The sequence below is a fragment of the Vulpes vulpes genome, chromosome 12 (genome assembly GCF_048418805.1).
Source record: "Vulpes vulpes isolate BD-2025 chromosome 12, VulVul3, whole genome shotgun sequence".
Classification (NCBI taxonomy): Eukaryota; Metazoa; Chordata; class Mammalia; order Carnivora; family Canidae; genus Vulpes; species Vulpes vulpes.
The window spans coordinates 104487610-104514472 of NC_132791.1; the positions used below are offsets into that span (position 1 = coordinate 104487610).

Genomic DNA, 26863 nt, shown 5'->3' on the forward strand with positions numbered 1-26863 from the left:
AGCACTTGCTCACTCATGACTTATTCCCCTGGGATAGTTCTTCTCTTCCCCTGAAATCCACCAATGATCTATTTATCATAATTCAATATATTCATCCATCACCATGCAAACATAATTGGGTCAAACAGTTTTGCTCATAGGTAAAAACTCCCATAGGCAATTATCAATTCCCTTTATGATTAATGTAAAAATGATAGTGTTTCTATTAATGGAAGTGCATGCGGGAGCATTCATAGTCCTATACTGTAGATAAACTTTGTCATTACACTAATACAAAGTAAAAATTTCTGAAGCAACAAGGAACTTGGTAGCACCTGTAATATCTGAGCATGTCAATTTGCCAGGAAATTAGAGTGAACTCACGGCATTACTGACAATACTTTTAGGAACTACTTTTGCAAAAATGAGACTAAAGGGCTTTTTTTTTTTTAATACCATAATTTGAAGCAAGAATATGGACTAAGAAAGCACACTGTGTGGAGCAGGCAACTTCTTCAAACCCTTCCTAAGAATGGTAGGCATGAGAGAAGAATATCATACTACATGCTTCAGCGAAGACTAACACCATAATTGCATTTGGAAAACAATTTGCTCACAAAAAAAAAATTGAATATGATAATTCATGGTATATGTATTTCAAAACTTTAAAAAAGCCCCTGTATCATAAGGATGAATTAGAATCGTATTGTTCATGAAAAAGATCTTCATTTACAGTGTTGTGTGTGTGTGTGTGTGTGTGTGTGCATGAAGCGGTGTTTCTGCTTGATGTTAAGTCTTCCCTAAATCAAGTTGTCTAACCCTACCTCCAGGTGGTATTATGAAAAGATACAAACTACAATATATGATATCAATAAAACACCTTACACATAAGTATACAAGTACACATACATAAGTGTATATATTATATAATATATACATAAGTGTGATGAATATTTATTTTCCCTCTAGAGAACTTAATTTCTTCTAAAACCTTTCTCCATATATGGCAGAAGCAGCTTCTGCTAACAAAAGTTTGTGATTTGACCTTTCCAATTGTGCTATTTTCACCAGGACGTGGCTTCCCAGACAGAAACCACATTTTCAGTCTCATCACACTTCAGTCCAACCATTTGCTGAGTTCCAGCAAAATAGAACGTAAGCATAAGTCATATGTGCTACTTCTAAAGCTGATCCACAAACCCCTGCCCCCCATTACTCCCTCCTTTGCAGGCTGGAGGCTGAAGACTTGGAGGCCCAAAGGTAGTGGAATCAGAGGACAGAAGGAACCTGGATCTCTGCATCATTAAGTGGTAGAAAGCCACCCTTTCACGATCTAGGAACACCTGCATTGGAATTGATATGAAAGAAAGAGAACTTTCATTTTATTATGCCATTAAAATGTGGGAATTTCTTTGTGGCAACAGCTAGTATTATCAAAACCAATACAAAAATCAAGGCCTTGAAGTAGATGCTGCTAAAAAAAAAAAAAAAAATCTAAACTATCTGACAGGAGCTTAGCAGTTTTGTGGTAGGCAGTGAGGAGACAGATCTAGCAAGCTGGAAGTCCCTGCTTGCTGTAGTGAAACATTTGGTAAAACTGTCACCCTTGTTAGCGTGGAAGGCAGACCAAGTGTCTACTGAGCCTGTGCATCTCGGGAAAAGGTTGGAATGAGCCAGAATGCTAGCATATGTTGGTCTTCTCTTGCTGTGTTTGGCAAGGTATTTCAAGAAAGAGGGAGCTAGTTTGCAGACAGAAAGAAACAGAATAAAAGTACCAGAAATTTGGAGTCGCACAGGTTTGAAACTGCTTCTAGAGGACAAACAAGGTAAAATAAGACTTTAAAAGCCTTTGAGCCACAAATACCCATTAAAATTTCTCAATTAAATGAAGTGACAGGGTCCTGGGGCTGAGACCAGATTACGAGCGGGGCTTCTACCCAAGCCTGTTGTTGTACATAGCCTCAAGGTACCGACCATTACTTGGATAGAGAGAGGCTTAGTAGAGAAATAAAGAAGGTGCCATGATTGTTCTGGAAAGGGAACTGTTTTTAGTGTGACTTCTGACCCATGGAACTTGCTGGAAACAAATGAAGCAGTGTGGATTATTGTTGTGTCAAAGCACTTATTCTGTCCTTATTAACACAGTCCCAAGTAGTCACTTATTATATATACCTCCCATCAAGACTTGTAGTGGCTCAATATCAAGTTCACATCACCCTTGTTTATTTGGCACAGAAGCCTTCGTTTCGCCATAGGCATTACGTTCACTGAAATTCCCATATTTTTATATACCCTAAGTTCAAAGCTCCTAGAGGAAAAAGCCCAAGTATATGTAATTCTTTTCAGGGTGTGTCTAACTAACACAGAGCTACAGTATTACCACGTATACCAAGTGTTGCCTAATGACTATTCTTTCGGAAGAGAAGAGATGATTGGAATCGGCATCCGGAAGAGATATTCCCTAGATGCACACCTTGAAGTGGTGTCAGTGGTGTGAAGAGGGAAATCATGGGGGAAAATGCTTTCCTTTGGGGATTTATAGAGTAAGGAAAGTGAAAAAGAAAACCTTTTCAATTTTGCTGATTCTTGCTGTCCAAAAATCGCCAAAATTTCATTTAGAAAATCTTTGCCTCATGGAGAAGCTCACCTCCAGGGAGGAAACACGTGATCTCTCTGCTTGTAGCAAGTGCTGTACACAGCAAAACAAAACAAAACAAAACAAAACAAAACACCCTAATATTAAACCATAAGCCAGGTGAACTAATAAATAAAGATACCAACTGTGGTTGAGCAGTTATGCTCCATCAGTAACATTTTCAGGGGATGGGCCCCGTGCAAAGTGTTTCCACATGTTTTTTTTTTTTTTTTTCTAGGATGAAGCTGACTGTGTTCTGTAAAGCACAGATTTAGCTTTATAGCTAATCTGTAGGAGTCTTCTGCTGAGTTACAATCAGGAACACTGAAATGGGAGCCGCAGTGAGGCTTACAGCAAACTGGGAAAGCCTGCACCTTTGGAGTTACTATTTCTAACTTCCAGAAAAACAAAACTCCAAGAGAGATGTGCATCACTAAGGCCTTGAAAATCAGCAGGTAAGTGAGAGGAAGAAAAAACGAAAGAGGACACACGTACTCGTTTTCTCATGAGTCACCACAGGATCTGTCCATCCCTGAGCTCCTCTCAGCAGTTTTGAAATCTGAGTCTGCTCTGAAAGCCACAGGCATCCTAGGAAGGAAGTAGCCCACAGCAGCTCTCAGATCATTAATGATATGCTCATACTGATGCTGAGGCAAAATTATCTTCACCTTAAGTTTAATGCATTCCTGGAAACCACAAGGACAGCTCTGAGGAACGACCCTAATGGTAAGTGATAGAGAAAACTTGCTACAATTCTTGGCGACCACACCATTACCTAAAACAGAGATGGAAAATTATATTTGGAGCCAAAAATATGACCTCCTCATTTATCCTGCATGTCATGAATTAATCTGCAGCAAGTAGTTGCTCTATTGGCCTAGCTGGCATGATACGAAGAGGAGAAAACTATTCCAGAAAGCAGAAGGTGGGGAAATGTGTATTCTCATGCCAAAAAAAAAAAAAGGTTCAGTGACTTTTGAAAATGATTTCTCCAGCTCCTTAAGAAAGTGTGTGTAGTTATGTGAAAAGTCAAGGGGTAATGTGAGTGATAAGAATGGACATCCCCAAGGGGAGACAGAAGTGGGGAGAAGGAAGAAATGAAGAAGCACATCAGGGTTCTCCCTAGGATGCTGCTGCATAAGAAGAAATTGAGGTTGTAAGGGGCAAAAATCAGTGCCTGAGGGGTAAGAGGCTTAATAAAAGTTACTAAGATAAAGGAAAGCTCTTGAAACAGATGGGTCTCCCACTGACACTTATGAAGAATTCACTGACGATTAAGTACTCCAAGCCTGGTGGAAGGCTTCAGAGCAATTTTGGAATAACAGAAGAAGGCAAAGTCAATGACACCATGGCTATTGACTATTTTGTTTAAAAATGGCTCGACAAGCAATGTCAGGAATTGGACGTTCCTAGCACTAGTGAGTCCAGGCTTTAACACACTTCTGGGAATTGTGCTATGGGTCAAGGAGTCATTGCTGACAGCATGATCCATGAGAACTAAAACCGTGTAATAAAAGGGAGGAAGATCATGCACCACTTACTCACCTTAAATGAAGAAGGAAGACATACTGAAGTTGGAACACAATCAGGTTATACTACTCTTGGATAAAGACATCGTATTTGACAAGACAATGTGTGACTTTGTGTGGCTAAGGTGATGAGTTTGAGGTCCCACCTTAGTCATATGAGAATGGAGAGAGTCAGAAAGAAGGGAGGGAAATCTCTGGAGACAAGGTCAAGATGACCACTAAAATTCTTGCTGCATGCATTTACAACACATTTCTGATTTAAAATATGCATAGATATGAGACTGATGTCAAGGAAAGGAATATAGAAAATGCTGACAGCAGCATATATGTGGGACATTAGTGATATGGGAAGCTAAGGAGAAGGTAACTCCACTGCTTCACCCATGGAAACATCCATAACTAGCATTGTGAAATGGTCATATTAAGAAAGAACTAAAGGCATCTGGGTGACTCATTTGGTTAAGCATCTGCCTTCGGCTCAGGTCATGATCCCAGGGCCTTTGGATAGAGCCCTGCATCAGGCTCCGTGCTCAGCAGGGAGTCTGCCTCTCCCTCTCTCTCTTCCCCTTGCCCCTGCTTGTGCTCTCTCTCTAATTTGCTCTCTTTCAAATAAATAAATAAAATATTTTTAGAAAGGTAAGAAGGGCAGGCTCAGTGGTTTGGCGCTGCCTTCAGCCCAGGGTGTGGTCCTGGAGACCTAGAATCGAGTCCCACGTCAGGCTACCTGCATGGAGCCTGCTTCACCCCCCCCCCCATGAATAATGAATAAAATCTTTTTAAAAATCTAAAAAGAAAAGAAAAGAACTAAAGTGAGCGCAGGCAGCCCACTCTTTGGATATATCAGTGTATCTGCTATTCTGCAATCATCTTGGATGATATCACAACAACAAATATCTCTACTCTTTGTCTAGCAAATCCCTACTCTTCCTTTTAGTCTCATCTCAACTATCATCTCCTCTCTCTAGCATTCCCAGCTCTTCCCAGGTAGAGATACCTGTCCCCTCCTCTTTGATTCCCCAGTGCTTGTTATATATACCATATGTGAATTTTCTATTGTTGCAGGACAAAATTTCCCCAAATTGGCATCTAAAACAGCACAAGGTTATTATCTCACAGTTTCTATGGGTTAGGAGTCCTTATATTTTAGCCAAGTGATCTGCTCAGGATCTCACAATGCTGAAGTCGGAGTATCAGCAAGCCATATTGGCATCTAGAGGCTCAATTAGAGAATGATCACTTTTGAGCTTTCCCAGATAACTGAAAGAATTATTTCCTTGTGACTGACTGGAAGACTGAGTCTTATTTTATCGTTGGCTATCATCTAGGGATCACTTTCAGGTCCTAGAGTCTGTCTTCAGGTTCTAGGCTATGACTACCATTCCATGGTCCCTCTCATAGGCTGTTTTTTTTTTTTTTTTTTTTTTTCCAGGCCAGCTGGCAAGAGGCCATCTCTCTGACACTCCATCTTATCTTGATGGCCCCAGGCCTGATTAGGTCAATCTCATCCAGAATAATCTCTCTTTTGATTAATTTTAAGTCAACTGATTAATAACCTAATCACAGAGGTAGTATCCCATTATATTTATGTACTCTACCCAAACTCACAGGGAGGAGAATATACTCAGTGTACAGGCAGGTGGGAGGAGAGACATGGGGCTCATCTTGAAATCCTGCCTACCATGCTCTATAAACTGCCAAGATGCAGTATAATCATCATATATATTATGGCTAGGATATAAATAGTATTATATATTCATAATTATATTATAAATTTTTGTGTACATATGTGTTTCATGTATATATAATACATATATTGTTATATATGTATATAATACATGTATTATGATATATGTGTATTTTATACACACACATATACACAGTCTGCCCTGGAGCAGACACTATGCCTTTTCCAAATCAGTATCACCAACAACTAGCATGATACCAAAACATAGTAGACACTAATAACTTATTTTAAATTAATTGACAATAGGAAAACAACATATAAACAAAGAACAGCAAAACTTGATGGGATATTATGGTAAGTAGGTTTGGAAATGACATAGGAAAGTAGATAATGGAAAGAAAATGATAGTTTCCTAGAGAATATGGAAGAAACCTGGCAATGTATCCACTTCAGCCCTCATGTTTCACCCCAGACTTCTTAATAAAGCATACACTATTTTACACCATATAACTATCAAATTTCTTCTGATATTCTTAAAATCAAGGAGAAACAGCACAACTTTCTTGAAAGTGCAGGGATCAGGGTCCATATTCTCTCCCAGTCCAAGTTCTAAGGCACTTCCATGGGCCCTAAGTAGGGCTTGAGGGAAGATGACAGTGCCCAGGCTTAGAGCAAGGAAGAGCACCTCTCAGCCCAAGTTCTGGGGCAACTGTGACTGAAGTCTTCGCATCTTGGTATCTTCGTTTCTAACCCTGTCATCTGTGTAATGGATGCTGCTCAAAGCTTGAACCCTGAGACCTTCACATCCAGCAGTGTGGCTACAGAAGCATATAAAGACCAAAGTGCACTTTCCTATGATCATAAACAAGAGTAACATAATTGATAAAACTCTTACAGTGAGATGGATGCAGCATTTTGAGAATCCTGAAGATGTCTTTTATCAAGAAACTACATTTTAAAATTATCAGTCTTGTTCTATAAGCTTTACAGCTGGAGGTGGTGGATTTTTCCAGCTTATTCAGAATGGTGGGCTCTCTGTTTAGCTCAGCACATGCTTCAGAGGATCTCTTCATGTAGGTCACTGGGGCTATAAAAAATGTGAAAGGAAGCATCATCCCAATCTGAGCATCCACAAAAAAGCAGAGTCCAGGACACAGAACAATAGCAGAAAGAACTGTGCCACCCACAAAAAGCTATGGATTTTGAGTATAAGGAAAGACACAAGTAGTGTCTCTTCAATAACAGTCCTTTCTGACCTAATCCTGACTCAAGAAACATTGGCTGAGGAACACGAGGCAGCAGGCAGTGATACTCATCATACTGACCGTGAGGCTGCAGAGCAAAGTTGTGAAGGGCCAGTGTTCCCAATCGTCCCAGGGATCAATGACAAAGCACTGGAAAAGAAACAATGAACAGGAGACTTCAGGAAGCTCCAATTCATTTTCATGAAGCTCAGAATTTTGAGATTTCTGCATGTGGAAGCTATTATTTCCGCCAATGGGCTATTGATTTAATTTAGCAGGCATTTCTTATGAGGGAAATCTCATGACTTAAAAATCCAGGGCTCAGAAGTGGCCACAGCCCTGCAGCCTACAAAATAGACCTAATTCTGATGAGATTTGCCTAAGAACTCATACAGAGAAAGCTGCACTGACTGTTCTTGGAAGCCTGAGACAGCGTTGTATCGTTTGGAACTCAGTGCTTCTGTTGCTGATGGAAGAGAGTCCCTGCTGTATTGACCACTTCCCATCTCTAAAGATGGGCTAGGCCTACAGGTCCCCTTCCTTTCCCTTCCCTACAAACTTACTGCCCTGAGCTCTCCACTTTCAGTAAAAAGGAGGAGGGAAACACAAGTCTGAGCCTGCTCAGCATTGGCCAGATGGTCTCCCCTCTCAAGGGGAGGGGCCAAGCAGCATAGCTGAGTTAATGATTTAATTAAAAGTAGATGAATAAACAAAATAGCAACATAGCCTGTTTGGACCTTGTCTCATGATATTTCTGTAAGAAAACATGAGTAGAATCACACTCCTGCAACACCATCCCCACTCCACTGGCTCTTCCCATGGGAGGAAGGAGAGACCTATCTAACTGATCAGCCTTGGAAACTTACTGAGTTTGTGTGCTCCACTGGACTGGTATCTCAGGATGCATTATCTGCCTTCATTACTCCGGGAACAGCCCACTGGTTAATGAGAGGCCTGAGGTCAGATTGCTAGTCTACTTGGACTGGATGGACATCTGACCTGTTGGCATATTTCTCAATTGGTTCAGGATATGCAAGGCAGGGATGTGATTGATGTTGCTATCCTCCAGCCCTCCCTCATGCACAGGTAGCAAGAACTCAGCATTTGCAACCCATGGACTTGATTCTAGTCACTGGCTGTCACCTTGAGCAGTGTTACTTCTCACCAATGTTCTGAATCTCTGTTGTCTCATTTGTTAAAAAAAAAAAAAAGGGAGGAAAATTTGCTCCATGGGCAGTGTTGTAGAGCCCCTACAGGACAACATTATCCAAACGCCTGTAATTAATGAACTCAACATATTTTGATCACCCAAGAAAATAAAGGAAGCAGTAAATGCCTTAGAGATAGCAGAAGCTAGTTACTGATGAACAATCATTTTTCTTCTTTGTTCTTTAATTTCCTTCTTTTTCTTTCTTTCTTCCTCATCTTGCTTTTACATTGGAGTTTCTCTGCTAGCATTTTCACAGAGGCATAAAGCTTGAAGAGGGTTTGAGTGCTTTTCTCCCTAATTGAAAGGATGGTTTCAGGAGAAGACTTTTCACCTTAAAAAACTAAAAATATCAAATCATTGGAGAATAAAATACAAACTGATGGTGTGGAAAAAAGTATAGGGGATTCAGAGATAGGTGTGAAATGTTAAATCTGGGAAACTTTAGGAGAGGATTTCTGTGAGATCCACAACAGAAAAGTTGCCATTAAATGCTTAATTATATGTTGCTTTCATAGGAACTGCCTGGAGAATGTGATATATGCTCAGTCTTTGTACTAGGCAACCTATGCCAATGTTTAACAACTTTCTGACCTTACTAAGACCCTCCATATCATCTGTGAAGATTTGCATTAAATTTGATGAAACCAGTAGCACTTAAATGAGCTATATTATTGAACATTACACAAACTTCACACTTTCGAAAATAATACAAAAATATCTAAGTCAAATTATTTATTTAGTTGACATTGACTTAGGGGGTCTGGATCCCATAGATTGGAAATCATGATTTATTCTCTACTTGTGCTATTAGAACCATAAACACTTTCACTGCAACTACAAGTAGTAATAATAATAACAGTAGTAGTAGTAGTAGTAGTAGTAGTAGTAGTAGTAGTTGATGTATTCAGGAATTACTAAGCACTTTATTAGGATTACTTTGTTTAATTCTTACAACAATCTCATGAGGTCAGATTGCTGAAGTCCCTTTGGCGATGAAGGACTCCCAAAAGTTAAAATAATTTGTCCTTGAACTGAGATTAGGAACCCAAGCCAATTGATCCTGGAGCTTGAATTGTTAACCCTTACATGTGATTTACTGCCTTGCCTGTAGTTCCCAGCACAAAAGAAAATACATGCAAGTGTGATTTCTACTTAATCACATTAGTTAATAATTTGAAAATAAATAGGGTTGATGAATATTGTGGAAGACAAGGTTATTGTAACAAATCCACTGGGGAAAAAAGGAGAGGAATATCCCCATGAAAGTGAATTGAGGGAAAAAAAAAAGAATTAGAAATGGGACAAAGAGGGGCTGGATCTGAATATTTATGTTTCCTGTTATTCATGTGGCTGTGCCTGAAATGTGATGTGTAGAAATGAAAAGCATCTGATAGAAAAGGAAAAGAGTCAATGGAAAGGAAAAAGAGCACATTGTTACAAATAATGTAACTTATATTTTTAAGATCACTCACACATATAAGCCAAGGAAGGAAAGTGCTTCAATAAGATCATAATCGGAGGACAGGTGAAATAAAGGAGGTTGGTCTGATTTCTTTGGAGCTAAGGTTACAAACAAGAGGTGCTCTCAGCAGAAAGGGAGCCTGCTGTATGCCTCCTGGAAGCAGGACTGTTCTGAGTCCCAGCGTTCCCAGTCAAATGTCAGTTTGGGGCAACGATCCTGACGTACCAACCTTTATGGAACAAAGCAGGCCTCTCCCCACTCCCCGTCTCAGGTGTATCTGATTCAGCTGCCTTTTTCCCTGACACACTCTGCCCCTGGCTGACCACGTAACTGTCCTACTATGCCCCCAGCTCCTCGCTCCCAAACATACTCTCATCCACATGAAGGTTTTTGAAGGTAGGTGCTGCATCACATCTTGAATGTTAATGGCTCCTCCTCCTGAGAAAATGCAACCTCCTTTTCTTCCCATTATACGTGAACTACTTCAACCCCCAAAGGCATGTATGGCCACACAAAGTCAGGTAGTCTTCCCATATGCACATGTTTACTGAGTGGCGGGTCCTGAGCTGTGTGGCAGGGGTGGGACTGTGAACCAGAGCCCGGCTTCATGAAGTTTACACCTAGGGGAAGGACATGCTACAAACCCCAAATGAGCAAAAAAATAAAATAACTTCAAGGATAGTGTACTTGTTATGTACCCAAAACATATAAGATGCTTATAAATGTGTGGCAGGACATGGGGCCAAGGTTAATTTAGGTAAGGCTTTTGGGGGAAATGACATATACGTGGAGGTTTACAGGGTGAGAAGACAGAAAGCATTTCAGGAGCAGGAAACTGAATGCAGTTGCCTGAGAGAAATGGAGGTGGAGCCTGGCCCAGTCAGGGAAGGTCTGGGGCCTGGCAGATGATGGAAAATGGCAAGAGATGAGGTCAGATCCTACAGATATTTAGATTTAGGCCCTGGCAAGAGGTTGAGAGTCGTGGAAAGCCATTGGCGGGTTTAAAAGTGGCAATAATAGCACTGATTTGCATTTTCACATGATTAGATACGCTGCTCTACAGAGAATGGACATGAGAGGTGGGAGAGGGGAAGGAGAAAGCTGGCTCCCCAGAGGGAGGAGGTGCTCACATGGCTTTTCCTTTCTGCAGCTGCTGGTTGTGCAGTTGGAAGGAATATAGGATAGGAGTGTAGCTGAGGAATACCTGCGGTGGGCATTCGCTGCCTGGACTCACTCCCTGTGAGCTGGGAGGACCTTGGCAGGTTTCTTAACCTCTCTGTGTCTTGATCTCCTCAACTCAGAGATAAGAATCACCCTCACCTTTTAGGGTAGCCGTGCTGATTACTCAGATAATGCAGGAAAGGAAGGCGGTGTGCACTGAACACTGGCTCCATGTTACCTCTGTAACTGTTTCAGGAACCTCGGGGGGTTCTGGGAGGGAGAGAGCTCCTGGCCGTGAATCGAGAAGGCCTGATGGCTCCAAAACGATAGTTACCCATAGGCATCAACCACAGGCCTGGTCATTTGCAGCTATTATTTTATTTCATTCACACCAGCCTTGCTGTGTACATACTGTCACCCTCATTTTAGATATGAGGAAAATGTGGTCCAAAAGAGCTAGTCAACTTGCTCAAGGTCACCTAGTTAGTGGCAGAGCCAGAATTCGAGCCAGATCTGTCTCTTTCCAAACCCCAGGCTCTTTCCACCAAAACGGCGCATCCATAGCACACACCTGCATCTCAAACACATCTCAGGTTCTCAGGATTTTGCGGCATCTGTGTCTCTCAGCACAGGGTAGCCTGTCTATGGAGGGCCCCCAGGTAAGACAGGGAAGAAAGAAATCTGCCCACTCCAAGCCTTATAAAAAAAGGACAGAACAGACCCGTTCCATCTGGTATTCCATCAAGCACAGCCTTGCCAGGTAAAGTCTGGGAATGAGGTTGTACCCACTGCTGAGTACCAAATGTTATATAGCTAATTAACCACAGAGATTTGGGAAGGAACCCATTAAAGAGACCAAATACAGCATGAGGAAAAAGTAAATGGTAATGTTGCTGCTTATTACCATTATTGCCATTAATATTAATATTAATACTATTACTCAGCTTTATTATTACTCTGATATATCATTATTATTGCCGTCTCCCAGCATCTTCTGCATAAATCTATCACCAAATGTTTTAGAGGTTTTAATATCCTTATAGTTATGTAATTAAACAAATAGAAATAATAGTTGCAGAATTGCAGAGTTACATAATTATTGCTCCACAATGGAAACAATAAATAAAACTTACTTGCCTCCGTAGCAGTTACATTAACAACAATAGAAACATTGAAGGCTGAAGCTGAAGAATTATGTAATGCTTACATAATTAAATAATAAATTATCCTAGAACTATGGGGACATGCACTCTATAAAGCAGCTTACGGAATGGAAGAGGAAAGGAAACCATTAAGCAATACAAAAAAAAAAAAAAGATTTGCCTATGGATAAGAGCAAGGCCACATGGGCCCAGCGTGAGGAGCTCTGGGGATTGTAGTATGAAGACCCTTCCGCTTCCCATTCTAGATTCAGACACGTGCGTGGATTTTATCAACCCCGGCACACAGAGTAATTTGTCTAAAGCTATAAATCACTTGGATAATATAATCCCTTTAACTGAACAGTTTACCACATGCGATACACATTTCATCTCTGTGTTTTAAATTATCTCAAAATTTAGCTTCAGTCTTGGCTAAATATTATACAACTGCTCTTCAGCTACCTGCACTGACTCCATGCCTAGTACGTGCACGTGGGAGAGGAAGCCTACCAGGGGTTCGGAACGATACTCCTTTAAACATTGAGATCATTGAAATGCACAATCCCTGTATCAGGATGTTTCTGTGGTTGTGTTATCACAATATTAACATACTCAAATACTGGGAAAGACAAAGATGTTTGATGCTAAATCAAATACCGGATGACTGACTGACTTGCTAATCTTTTTATCCCAAAGTTTTGCAGTTAGGTTACCTCCATTTTATTAAAAAAAAAAAAAGTGTGTTTATTGAGGTCTAGTGTGAGGGACAGCATTATATTCTTGAGAATATAAATATGGGCACCTGGTCTAAAGACTGAGTTCGGATTGGGATGCCTGTGAATAGCAACACATTTTGCACTCTGAATCCACCTGTCTCCCTGGGTGTCAGCAGACTGAGCCCATTGTTGGGATGAATGGCACAATGGGATGTTCCTGGAATGCCAGCAGCATGCGGTATGAGTTAAGCACATGGCATCCCTCAGCAGTGACAATGGGGAGGCAGAAGGCTCCCGTCCAGAGCCAGCGGGGAACAGAGCCGTGGCCCGCCAGCCTCTCTGTAATTCACATTTCAAGGAGGCTCTCACTTCTCCATCAGGCCTGTTCTGAGAGCAGCCAGGTTGGACCATTATCATAATGGGGTCACCTGGGAGTCTGGGAATAGACAGGGGAGCAGTCTATTGGGGAGAACTAATTGACTCCTGTCTCATTACTTGGCTCAGCTTGACAGGCAAACTTAGTGATGGGAAAAGGACAGCCTCTGAAGAGGACCGTGCCAAGGAGGGGCCGAGAGGCCACTGCACCTGCCGGGCCTGGGGGAGTGTAAGTGGACGGCCCAGTGTCAGCCCCACAAATTCAGGTTGTAATTTTCCGACATGCGGCTCTGGCTCGCCCCTGGCCTACAGGGAGAGATGCCGCCCATCTGTCTGTGTTGGTGAGCTAACCGTGATGAAGGACACTCAAAATTCAGACCCTTCGGCGTCACTCTGTCCCATCCCCTGATATCTCACCTTTAAATCCTATGATTAAGATTCTTTGGACCCTTCCTCAGAGGAAGGGGAGAGTAGAGCCTTGTCTAGGTGAGCAGGCTAAGTTTCCATTGCGCTGGGGCTGCAGGAACTTTTACAGGGTCTTAAGGAGTTAGCATTGTTACCCTGTGCCACATTGGAACCTAGGAAAGCATGTTTGGTTCCCCTCAGTGACTACTGAGAGGGCTCTTGGAGGCACTGTGGGTTTGTTGGATGTCCCAGGGCTTCAAAAGTAAACAAATTTGGTATATTTGTGGGCTCAGACTATCATGATAAACACCATAACTTGGGTGGCTTAAACAACAGATATTCATTCATTCAAGTTCTGGAAGCTGGAGTCCTAGATCAGGGGGCCAGCGTGGTTGGGTTCTGCTGAGAGCCCCCTTCCTGGCTTGCAGAAGGCTGCCTTCTCACTGACTTTGCATGGCCTTTCCTTCTTGACAGAGAGAGAGAGAAAGAGACAGAGACAGAGAGAGAGAGAGAGAGAGAGAGAGAGAGATCCTTCTCTCCCTCTTCTCCTCTTCTGATAAGACGACGAATCCCATCATGAGAGCGCCACCCTCATGGCCTCCTCTAACCCTAATTGCCCCCCCAAAAGACTCCATCTCCAAAACCATCATAGTGGAAATTAGGGCTTCAACAAATGGATTTGGAGGGAATGAACCCCTGTTTATTCCCAGACTCCCAGGTGATGTTCAATCCATAGAACATGCGGGTTTGAATTCCAGCTTCCTCTTTTTCTTAGATGTGGATCCTCCATGACTTCAATGCCTGAAATCTCAGCTTCCCCATCTATATAATGTGGCTAGCAACACCACTGAGACAGATCACTGTGAGGAGTAGAGGAGTTAATGCAGAAAAAGCCTGTGACATGTACTAAGTATTGAAAACTATCCATTCTGTTCCCTCCGCGTTGCCTCTTCTGAGAAGTCTTGGATCCATAGTAGCATCTCTGCCCTCAGGACTTCCTTCCTGCCCCCATCCCATGTGGACAATGTCTCCTTTTCCATTCGAGATTCTCTCCACCCTGATGAGCTGGGCTGGGTTGCACCCTTCTTTCTTGGGAAACAACAACAGAAGAATCAACCCTTAGGATTCAGGAGGGAGCCTCCTCCCTCGGGGGTCCCATCAAGAATGAGGGCGCTGTCAGAGGGTTCTAGAAGATTTGTGGAGGTCATTTTCTTTCACCATGGTTCCCCAGAAGTGGGTTTCCTAGGCCTGCTCACCATCCTGTGTGTCCTGGTCCTGGAGCCCCTCTTGCCTCACTTCAAAGTCTCAATGACGGTGGCACCAAGTCCCACTACATGGCCCCATTTCCATGTGCCTTTTCCTGGATATGGAATCCCCTGGCCCTTGCTTCCCAGCCCCCAGACACCACCGATTCTCTCATCAGGGTTATCTCTATTAACTGTTGCCAACGTCAGTGCATTGAAACCGTGCAATGTTAGACACTTCCCCTGACTAACGTCTTTGTACTGAGCAGGGGAATCAGAACGGAACAGATGTTTTAAGGACTCCATAAATCCGTGAAGATAAAAAACCACCCACCCAGCACTTTTTAACAATGCGCCATGCTGATGAACCAGCATATCGGAAATACCAAAATAAGTATAAAATCCCCCTGAAGCCTCAGAATAAATCTTAGTTTTTTTTCCTCTTTTTCCCCCCTTATAACCTACACCAGACATCATTTTTAATACTCAGTGAAGATCCACAACTGGGAACAGAAGTCTATAAAAACGCTGCTGCTTCCCTCTGAAGTGACCCAATGATCAACCACAATGTGCGTGAATCACCCTCCAATTGCTTCCTGAAAAACTCATTTAACTCTCCCCCAGAACCTTCTCCCTCTCCCACCACATCCAGTGTTGTCATGTTTCCTCTCATAACTCCTTGCTGAATTCCAATGAGGTTTTCTAATTAGCCTAATTAATTTTCTGCCCAACTTAATAAGACTGTCTCTGGTTCAGAAATAATTGGACTTCCCAAACACCATTTTCCCTCCCTCTGTTTCTCAGTGGTGAGTTGTGATCCAACCTCCTTTAATAATTCAAAATTAGCTTCTGTTTTTCAGATGATGGGTTCATGTTCAGAGAGTTATTTAGTTTTTTCATTAACACTCTGACATCGCCTTCTCCCTCCTATAAAGAATACCTAAGAAAGCACTAAAAATAAAAATGAAACTTGGATCCTTTCTTGGAGAGATAAATCCATTTGGGATCAAGGTTTCAATAGATTCTTGCTTCCTATCCTATCAAATTGGGGAAAGTAATTTAGTGACCTGGATGAAGTAAAGTTTGGTAACAGCTATGAAAATAAGCCCTAACGAGCCCAAGGATAAATGCCACGAGAAAGATCTTAAATACGTTTAGGCAACCGGCCTCTGATAGAAGAGCGGCCTTCTTTCTGATCTCTTACAAATTTTTGTATGTGGTTGTAAACTTGTTACTTTGGGCAAATGAAATTGTTGTTCAATACATCAGTGTGTGTTCTCCAAACAAAGGAATCAGAAATAAGAAGAAGAAGGGATAAGAGCTAGGGAAGGGGGTAAAGAAAGAAGAGTTGGTAAGTCAATGAAAATGTCTACATTCCAGTGCATATTTGAATAAAATCTGCAAAGCTGCATAAATCGAATACTATCTTCTGTTGGCTCTCGGGTTCCAGAAGGCCGGGCGATCTTAGCCTATACAGCATTGGTTTTGCAGCCCCAGGAATACTTTACTTGGAACCATGAAGATGGAATTATTTTCTCATTCCCTAGAAAAGCCTGAAGCATTTTTTTTCTTTTTAAGAGAACTTATAAATATGCCGATGAGCAGTACCAGGGAATCAAGAGCAGAGTAAAATAGTGGCTTCTAATCCTTCTTGTTGCACCAGAATGGCACAGCTGTGACCTTCCTGCATGAATCTTGTTATGGCCACCATGTTCCAAGTAGAATCACAAAGGTGTAGGTGTGAAGGTCTTCACAGAATGTTCTCCAAATAATAGCTCAAGGGTACCATGCTGCTCTGCTCTTTGCGTTATCTTGAACTAAACTTTTCAAAACTGAAATGTCTCAGCTTAGGCAGTTGGACGCCTAATGTCCATGAAGATGGGTAATCAATTCCCTTATGTTGCAATCAATAGTCACTGCTTCTATATCAGGACTCATCTGGGCAGATAGATGTTTTAAGACAATATGATTAAAAAAAAATACAATATGATTCGGAAAACTCCAAGTGAACCAAACTGGGAAGACTTTCACTCTCTGTATCTCTGTCGCTCTCTTTAAAGGAGCTCTGGGGATGTGGTTTCGGAGATACTACTCTTCAGTGAATGTGAAGTGCAACTCAATTTTTTCAAATGTAAATAAGATTCAATTTCCTGCAAAATGTCCAGAAATGAAGCTTGCCTGTATTACAAGCCCGCATCATGAGAGTTTGGCACAACTAGCTATTGGAAGGCCAAAAAAAAAGGACTGAGTTGGATTAGGAAGTTTACTCTCAAAGATGAAAGTGAAAAGAATGGTACCATTTGTGACTCTATATTTAAAGGAAGTTTATTCTTGGCCACTCAAATGGAACAACTTAAAACTGTATAAAGTCATCTATACAGGGCTCAAAATCTTGGGTTTTCTTGCTTATTGTTTAGACCACTTGCTTTCAACAGACTTCAATATCCAGTGACCAGCTGGGGGGCTGGGGGTCTTGGAAATATAACTAATTTAAACCCCTAAACTACTCGTGGAGGTCTGTTTAAGATTTTAAGATGGTAGGATAGTATGATCATTGAACCCTTTATCCACATTTCATCATCTAGAATATACTTTATTTATGATTGTATCTTAAGATTTTTTTAAAGATTTTTATTTTATTTGTTCATGAGAGACACATGGAGAGAGGCAGAGACACAGGCAGAGAGAGAAGCAGGCTTCCTGAGGGGAGCCAGACGGGACTCGATCCCAGGTCCCTGGGATCACACCCTGGGCTGAAGGCAGGTGCTCAACCATAGAGCCACCCAGGCGTCCCCATGATTGTGTTTTAAAAAAATATTCTCTACATTTTAATGTTGGGGTGGGTTTCTTTTTTCAAGTTGGCCACACTTTTACTAATCATCGTCCTACTGCCCCTGCAATAATTAAGTTCCTCTGTAACATTATTACATGGCTTTGAATCATGGTGTTGCATGAATACTTTATGGATAATCTCCTCCTAAGCAAACAAAACATCAAACATGACAACAATAATCACATGGTGATTTCACCTGAAGCCACACGGGTGGAAGTCTAGAACATCAAGTCCTGGCATTGCTTCCACCTCCCCTGAGTGAAGGGGAGTATCATTTGTCCCACAGCATTAGCAGTGGAGCTAGCACATCCCTGAAAACGAGAACTAGAAGGGCAGGAAGAGAGTCTTCGCCCAAATTTCCTTTCATTCAGGTTGGCCTTGACCGCAGCTATATCCCCCCTACTAAGATGGTGCGTGACAAGCAGAAATGCCCTGGGAAAATGGCAAGTCCAGGTGCATCAGTCAGGGGCCAGCCAGCCAGAGACGCATAGAAGGCAGAACTCTAACAGGAGGAATTTCATCGTGGGAACTAGTTACACAGTTTTTGGGAAAGGGAGAGAAGATGATGAAGCATCAGCATCGTGTACAGTAGCAGCAGAGGAAGTTTCTACCAGGGCCAGGACTGAAGGGTCCACGAAAAATACGATGTCCCCAGTGCCAAGAGCTTGGGGGTATTACAGAGCCAGGAGTGGCCCAAAGATGGCCTGCCCGCTGAAGGCACAAGCTTTCACTCTGGGCTCTCGGAGGCCGTCCCATGCCTCCGCTCCAAGCTGCCCTACCAGCCAAGATTTTATGGATCATAAAATTGCCAGGTCCCCTTTTTAGACATAGCCCTGGTTCTGCTTGAATGACCTCCCGCAGCAGTCAACTGCATAGCAGATAAAGAAGCATTTCCTTTTAATGGCTGGGAATTTACTGGCCATAAATTTCACCGAGTGCCCTCAGGTCTATGTGTTATTGTCAGGTAAAGTAAGTGAGGGGAGTAAGCAGTTTTCACTATCCCCCCTGAACAGCCTTTCTGCTTCTCTTCCAAAAATAAAATAATCCCCAGCGTAGCAATTCTTTAACGTGAGGGCGTCCCCCCTCCGCCCCCGCCCAGTTTCTTCAGAGTAGATCAAGCCTTCTCCCTGTTTCTCTTCAATTCCACACCTCCTTCCTTCTCTCAAGAAGCATTAGCTGGCTGTGAAAAGGACATCTCATTCTCTTTCCTACTGCCACCGCTGCAACACCTACCTCTTCACAACACAGAGAGTGTGGGATACTGATGGTGATGATCAACATGACAACGCAGCATCCCTTTTAGAAGTACGCGTATTGCCAACAACGTGCTGCTCTCGCCTCCGGTCCAGGCACCACAATGTGAGTGGTTCTGAAGGTGGAGACACTGATGCCTCCCGGCCGAAGTCTGGCAGCACAAGGAGCAGAGATGGTCCTCTTGATTAGGAGGGACAACACCTGATTCTTCTATTGCCACTCCGCAAATACAACAGAGGGAGATGTTACTGTCCTCATTTTGCAGAGATGGGAACTAGCTTGGCCAAACTCTCAGAATGAGCTGGGTAGCAAAGTTGGGATTAGAATCAACGTCTGACTCACTACAGAAATCCACATTATTTTTGCTACATAGTATTGATTCCAATTTTCCATGGGAGTGACATCATAAAATGCAAAACACGTTCAAAAGAAAATCTTTCCTCATATGCATTCAAACATCTTGGTGATAATACGGCATGCTGGGAGAGCTGCTAGGTTTAGAAAATAAAAATACAAGACATCTTATTAAATTTGAAATACAGATGAGCAACACATCTATATTTTTTTAGTATAAGTATGTTCCAAAGATTGTGTGGGACATACTCATACTAGATTTATAGGTTACGTGTCATAAACTGAAATATAGCTGGTCATCCTGTATTTTTTTTTTTTTTGGCAACCCTAAATGTAATCTATCTGTATCTTGATGTCTTAGGGTGCCAGGTTCACTTTGCAGTGACAAGCCTAAAATCCTGTCAAAGAAAATTTAATTGTTTTCTCCTCTGCTGTCATTGCCAGCCTCCACTCCCTGGGCTTACGGGGATTTCTCCTAGGCCAAGAGCAAAACCTCTACCTAAGACCATTTAAAGCTGATGTTTCCTGATGTGCCTGACTGAGCTTTTTACCCAACTCCATCAAGGCATTATACATATGTACACATATATGTGGATACACACCTGAGATGTAGCCAGTTAGGAGTGTGGCTCAATGAGTTTTGCCCAATGTATACATCTGTGTAAGCACCACCACTCCAATCAAGATAGGGAACATTTCCATCACCCCAGGAAGTTTCCTCTCATCCTTAGCAGTCAACCCCATGGCCCTCCATCCCTACACAAACACTGCCTGCCATGCTTTCTGTCATTATAGATTATTCTTTTCCTATAGTTTTATATAAATGGGATTGTAGAGTCGCACCATCTGTGCTCTCCTGTATCTGCCTTCTTTGGTTCAGTACAATCATTTGAGATTCATCCATACTGTTGCCTGTATTAATAGTTCATTATTATTAATTGTTGAGTCATATTCCGTAATATGGATTCATTGTAACTAGTTTAGCCATCCATCCATTGATAGACGTGGATTGTTTCCAGGTTTGACTAGTGCAAATAAAGCCACCATTAACGTTCACGTACGAGTCTTTGCATAGACATATCACTTGATTTCTCTCAGATAAATACCAAGGACTAAAATGACAGGGTCATATGGTAGATATATGTTTAACTTTATAAGGAATCACCATGTAATTTTTCAAAGTAGCTCTAGTTCTCTAAATTCGTACCATCAGTTTTTGATAGTTCTAGTTGCTCCATATCTTGAGCAACACCTACTTATGGTCAACTTTTTTTTTTTTTTTTTTTTTTAGTCTTAGTGCTTACAAAAACTGTGTTATCTCATAGCGGTTTTGGTTTGCATTTCCCTGAAATCAGTTGAGTTTTAAAATACACGGAAATATGAAACTAATCTTGTCCTCTCCATTCAAAGCAATTTTTTAATCATTTATTTTTTTGGGGGGGCAGGTACTTAAATCTAGGCATTGAGTGTAAAGTGGGAACAACACAGCAGCAGACATGATCCCTGCAACATGGAGCTAATCATCTAATATGTGAGCAGATATTAAGCAAACATTCATGAATATGTATCTACTCCTGGTATAATCAGTATCACAAAAGCACAAATAACTCACATGTGCTAACAGAGGCCACTCAACATACACAGAAAGTGAGAGATGAACCCTCTGGAAGAACATCTGACACACCGTAAAGGATGAGGAGGACGTGGGGTGGCAGGGAGGTGGAAGGAGTGGGGAAGTCTTCCAGATGGAGAGAAGGATGGGTGTGAAGACCCCTGGATGGAAAGGACGGAAAGAAAGCCCATGTGGTTGAGAACACAGAGGTGGTAGGGAGCGGCGTGTGAAGAGAATGTGGAGGTTGGCCCGACCAGCAGAAGGAGAGCTCTCCAGATCATGGAAATCATTCAGGCTCCAGTCCTAAGTGGAGTGGATATTCACCGGTAGAAGAATGGGAGGTGCATAAACCAATGCACACTTTTCCAAATCTCACCCAGACTCCAGTGATAGGAGATTTGAATGAGTCTCTGGAGAATGAGGAGTGAGATGCTAGCCCATGGCTATCAGCGTGGTTGAAGCAGGTGGCCGAGGTATGGGCCTTGGTGGACAAAGTGGAATTGGAAGAGTTCACCGTGAACCTTGGAGGGGAGATCAACAAGATCCGGTGACAGCTCATATGACAGGACTTCAGGAGAGGGAGGCCAGCAGGCTGCTGGGTCTCTGCTTGAGCAGTTAGGCTGATGGAGGTACCAACAAACTGTAACTGTCACAGGGACTTGTACAGAAAGCTGGAGTGGCAACCTACAGGGAAGGAGGTGATAATCTTGTTGCCAGAGTAACATTTCTCCTGACTGTAAAAATAAAGACAGTAAAAATACACAAGGATGTGGCAATGGGCGTGTGACTTCACGTAATGTCTTAGGGGTCTCTCTCTAACTAGACACTGAGCGAGATCGGGGCCACCACACACAGATGTATTGACTGTCCAGCTTGGACAACCACGTCTAATAGCCCTGGGCAACGTTGGCAATACCTAGTCTCATGAATAAAAGAAAAAAGATGTTTCTGTGTAAAAGAAATGCGTGATAGGTATTCTGAAGGATAAACTTAGAATTGGGAACATAGAGTAATTGGTGCCTTTTCTCTGTCACACGTAAGCAGGTGCCTAATGGCTTGTCACGTGGTCACCTAAGTGGGAGCTTCAGGATACAAACCGAAGAGCAAGTGGCCACCAGACAGCTTACCCAGCTTTCTTTCAAGGGGCATTCATGGGGCCACTCCTCCACGACAGAACCCTGCCTACAGGGACACAGAGACACAGAGACATCGGCGACTCAGTCTGTGCCCCGTAGACCTGACAGGAAAGGGGTCTAGTGGTCCTGCGGGTAGAACAAGGATGATGTGGAGATATACATGCTAGACCCGACGTGGGTCCTAGGACCTGAGACACCAGGGCAGGGCCTCCATTGAACGAGCCAAGCTCCTTCAGTTGGAAAAAGAAAGAAAAGAACAATTTCCCTATAGTGTGAGCTCTGTGCGATTAATCATAGTAACTCTTCTGTCCACTGCCTCTTTGGGATGCTTACTCTGAGCTGGAGAGAGCACAGGGCTGAGCACTCAGCGAGCTTCACCATGTACACCTCAGAGAAGTCCTGGGAGGGGGGTGTTATTGTCACCCCTTCATTACATGCTAGGACACTGGCTAAAACATGCCCGTTTGCTCTATTCACGGTCTTGGGGAGTGGCCAGCTGGGGTTCAAACCCAAGTCTGTGTGACCTCTGCGCCCAAGCTCTCATGATTCGTCTGGCTGTCGATGAGTTTATTTAGAACAAATCTCGCTGGGAATGAAGCTGACTGCAGCTATTCCATGATGTTCTCCACCACGCACTCCTGCTCCAGCTGCTGGTCCTTTAATGCCCAAGGAGGCCTCATTTATGTGCCGTGGTTGCGGATCTAAGTGCTGAGGACGTGCACTGCTCTGTGTCCTCGGTTCTCGGTCCAAACAAAACAGGGGACAGGCCACAAAGGCAGGCCCAAGGAAGAAGTAAAGCCAGGGCCCCTCTGAAGTCAAGGACCCCCTGCTGCTGGCGAGCTCTTCTGCATCGTGCTGTGGCACCGCCAGCCGCGCTCGGCCCCCACACTTTGAGTAGAGAACCCAGTCTCCACGGGGAGTGGAGAGAGAGAGAGGTAGTGCTGCATGCTCCCCTCCCATCTGTTTTGCAGAGGAGAGCGATTCTGAAAAAGCACATCAGATTAAATAAATTAAAAGAATTGCACCCCTCTGGGAACATTCTCAAAACAGAAAGTCATTTGAACCGATGTACGATTCACTCACAGCCTCTCTCCTTATAGGAAATGAATACAATCAAAATAAAAATCACTCCTCGGTCTGTATAGTAAGAGGCAGTAGATGGGCACGGGGAGAAAGGGAGGAGGGAGCAGGTCACAGAAGACACAGTGTTTACAAAGCCATTAAAGGAGAATGAATAGATCTAGTCTAGTCCCAAAAGGCAAAGAAATGTGAATTTTCACATATAAATAGAAAACGTTTAGAATGTTATTAATTCAAGACCGGGCTCCTAAGGCCTCTGGATGGTCGCGGAGTCTGGGCGTCTGGTTGGCTGCAGTGGCCCCTGCTGGTGGGAATCCTCTCCTGCTGCCGCACCTGCTATTTTCCCAACTTTCCATGGTTCTGGGGACGCCACGGAAGCTCACACCCACATTTCTATAGGAGGTAGTGCACACCCTGAACACCTCAGCAAGAGCCCCTGCGTGACCCAGAACCTACATGGAACGTGTCCCGTAGTAAACCCTTAACACAGTTGGCTGAGCGACCAAACACACGCAGCTCTACCACAGAACGGAGCACCGTGGGCTCACGGCACCTGCATCCTGGACGAACCGTAGCGTCGGAACGTCTTGAACCCAGTCAATGGGCTCTTAGAGGAAAGAGCTCTAGGTAAGAGGTCTTACTCAGAGGTAAGACCAAGGTCACCATGACAGGGGACCGGGGGCCGTGGGGGCCCTGCGAGCGCACTGGGAGGCCCGGCATCTGTCAGGGGGACACGCGGTAAGGAGTGGGCCGTGTCCTGGTGGGGACCTCCCTCAGGTCACAGATGATGGGCAGTTTGCAAGATGAAGAAACAAGCGACGGGGCTTCCAAACAATGAGAACAGAACACGAGTGGCCCAGACAAGAGGAGCGCTTTCAGGAAACAGGCTTGGTGCTCCCAGGGCTTTGGTGAGAGGTCGGCTTGGGGGGGAGGTCAGTGTGTTAGGGCGCCTGTGAGAAGGATCCTCTTTTCCTCTTTATCTTGATGAAAAGTTTGAGGTTGTTCCACGGTCCACAGCAGGTGGGGGCGGAGGCTCCTTTGAGGATTGATCGGTTCTTGTCACATTCTGCAGACATGGCTCTGGCAAGACGGTGCACGGGGATTGCAGGGGTGAGGGGCCGACGACCGGAGGCAGACAGCCCAGCTACGAAGCTACTGCGTTTAGGAGAAACGTGAGCAGCTTCACGGAGAGAGCAGTTGTGTGGTTGGCATGGAGAAGCCTGGGGGTCTGGAAGGACTCGGGCCTGTCCGCGGTGGAGAGCAGGCCAGGAAGTGGGTCCTGGCACAGACACCTGCGCCACAAGTGGAAGAAGGCCCCGGACAGGAGGCCTGGGCTTGCAGAGACGCTCAGAAAGGGACTCCGAGGTGGGTGCCTGCAAGTTACTCAGCTGGCATCTTGACGTAGGAGTTTTGAGCTCACAGGAGCTTTGTCTGCATTAATAGTTTTGGGAGTTGTTAGTTTATAGATTGCAGGAGGAAAAAGTACATTTTCCATCTGTGCCTTAGTTTCCCTCCGGCATATTTATATAAAAAGCAAACTGCTCCTTAGGGATGCAGTAGCTTCCAAGAAATGATTATAATAATCATTTCATATTTGTATAATGTTTCGCAATGAAGTCGGTATCTCATCCGGGTCCTTCCTACGACCCTGCATATCAGATATGTTCACCCCAATTTTACAAGCAATGACTTGAGTGTTTAAGATTAAGTGGCTTGGCCAAAACCACCATAGCAAGTCGGGAAGTGACCAGCTCAGGACTGAAACTCTGACTTCCATTTTCTGATTTTTTTCCTGTACCTGTTGTTGAGATTTTGACACAATTATTTGTTGACATCATTGTTACTTCCCCCCCCAATGGTACAATAGCCTCATGAAGGATGATACTGAAATTCAAAGTTTTATAAGAGCAATAAGAATCGGGGGGGGGGGGCAGGGGGCAAGGTTCCATCATTTATAACACTATAAGGTCCCTGGAAGATAAAGGTTATTTAAATGCAGAGGCTTATTAATGTCTGCACACTCACAGATCTACCCGTCTGAGCGCAAACTGAACCTGCTAATTGTACAGAAGGAGGCAGACAACACGCTTCATGCTTATCTTGATCCGGAAAATTATACCATACGGATGAAGCAAAGCAAACCTGGCGCCTGGTGCACAGTGAAGGACCACGTTCCGGAGCATCCATCCTCCCTCCCGCCTGCGGGCTCCTCCTTTCCTGGGCCTAAAACTTTCACGGCGATCACCTGGCTACATCCCGTCCTCCACAGTCAATGAAGGGCTCCCCGCTGGGCCATGTTTCACTTTTCCAGGGTCAGGAAGGAGCAGCGCGTGTCCCCCCCCTCCCCCCCAGCATGCAGGGAACGAGCCCGACCTGCTCCGTGAAAGATGCCCGTCCCTGACGGTTGCCACGGAGAAATAAATTAAATCTCGCCAACCCTGAAAGTCACCTTCTGAAGGAAGATTCTGTCTTTCCTTTTTGTTCCCCACCGTATCTACTTACCTCATCCTTCTAGTCATCCTGGGAGTAGGAGAGTGCGAGGAGGCCCCAAACAACACGGCATGTCCCCCGTGGAGGCCGGGACAGGTGGAGCGAGCTCAAGCCCAGCTCCCCCACCAGAGCCATCCAGCAGCCCCGGCGGTTACGAAAGAGGGCCACAGATTAAAGAATGAGCATTTTCCACAGAAATGAAATTTCTGTGAAATTAAAAAAAAAATTTCATGAAATTAAAAAAAAAAAAAAGACTAAAAGGTCTCTTTCGTCCACCGAGAAGGATTTATTTCGGTGCTATGACTTCACTTACTCTCTGTGAGCACCTTAGTCTCCCTAAATGCTAAGCCTGGCCAATGAGGATGGGAGGATGGGGTTGACGGCATTTTCAAACCCGACGGGATGCTCGGATCTTGGCAAAATAGCAATTCTGAGAGCACCCATTGTATTTGCACAGGGCATTGGAACTTGCTGACACAGACACGCCTCCTGGATCACTTGGCCTCATCCTGTAAGGCAGGTAAGGTAGTAGCTTGAATAAGTCTCCCAATTTAAAAATGAGGATGGTGAGGGCGGAGCCCTGAACCTGACGGTAGGGCCTGCCCCCAGCATGGGACAGTCTCTCTGTTCTCTCTCCAACCCTCCAGGGATGGCTGCAGGATACACAGCCCCCGTCATACGTGGAATAATCATCACTGTCATCCCAGGCTGTAACTCCGCAAAGTGGTTTGTGGCACCATCATCGATCACGGCAAGTCCACCTGGATCCGCGGGCCGGCATCTGCTGAAAGAGTCTCAGCCCCACATGCACGCGGGACAAGGCTGCCGCCCCGTCGTCGTGTGGCGGCTCTGTCGTCGGCACGGTGGCACATGCACAGGGGCCGCCATCTGCGAGTCTCTGGGGCCGAGGACAGTCCAGCCAGGTCCAGAGGCAAGGCCTGCATCCTGAAGAAGTCGGGCTGGAGGGCAAGCATGCTACACTTATTTAACAAAATTGTTCCAGAGTTTAGGGAACAACACGAGGCACAAATTATTCCTTTGTTTAAACATTAATTGTCTAATCCACATCCAAGGCCTTAATAGACTTCCGAGCTCCTTTTGCCTTCTCCGACAGGTTTTCTGCAGAGTGCTGGCAGAGGGAATTGCCGGCAACGTTTGAAACTGGGAGATACTTTCCCCCAGGACACTCAGTGTGCTTCTAATGACAGTCATTTCTTTTATGTTTTTATTAACTTGAGTAGGAAGGAGGGGTTGATTTGCATGTTCTATATTGCAAACAACAATAATTTCTATACAAATGTTGGATGGGAAAAAAAAC

At 43.9% G+C, this 26863-nt stretch overlaps 1 protein-coding gene across 8 annotated transcripts in view; it reads right to left on the reverse strand.

Moving 5' to 3' along the window:
- NTM (neurotrimin) overlaps positions 1–26863 on the reverse strand; it is a 930011-nt gene that overhangs the window by 540552 nt on the left and 362596 nt on the right. Inside the window, exon 2 of one of the 8 annotated variants that reach the window (XM_072729301.1) lies at positions 7153–7221. The exons of the other annotated variants lie outside the window; for them this stretch is intronic. The gene's annotated coding sequence lies outside the window, so the exon portion shown is untranslated. The remainder of the gene's footprint in view (positions 1–7152; positions 7222–26863) is intronic. 8 annotated transcript variants of the gene reach the window in all.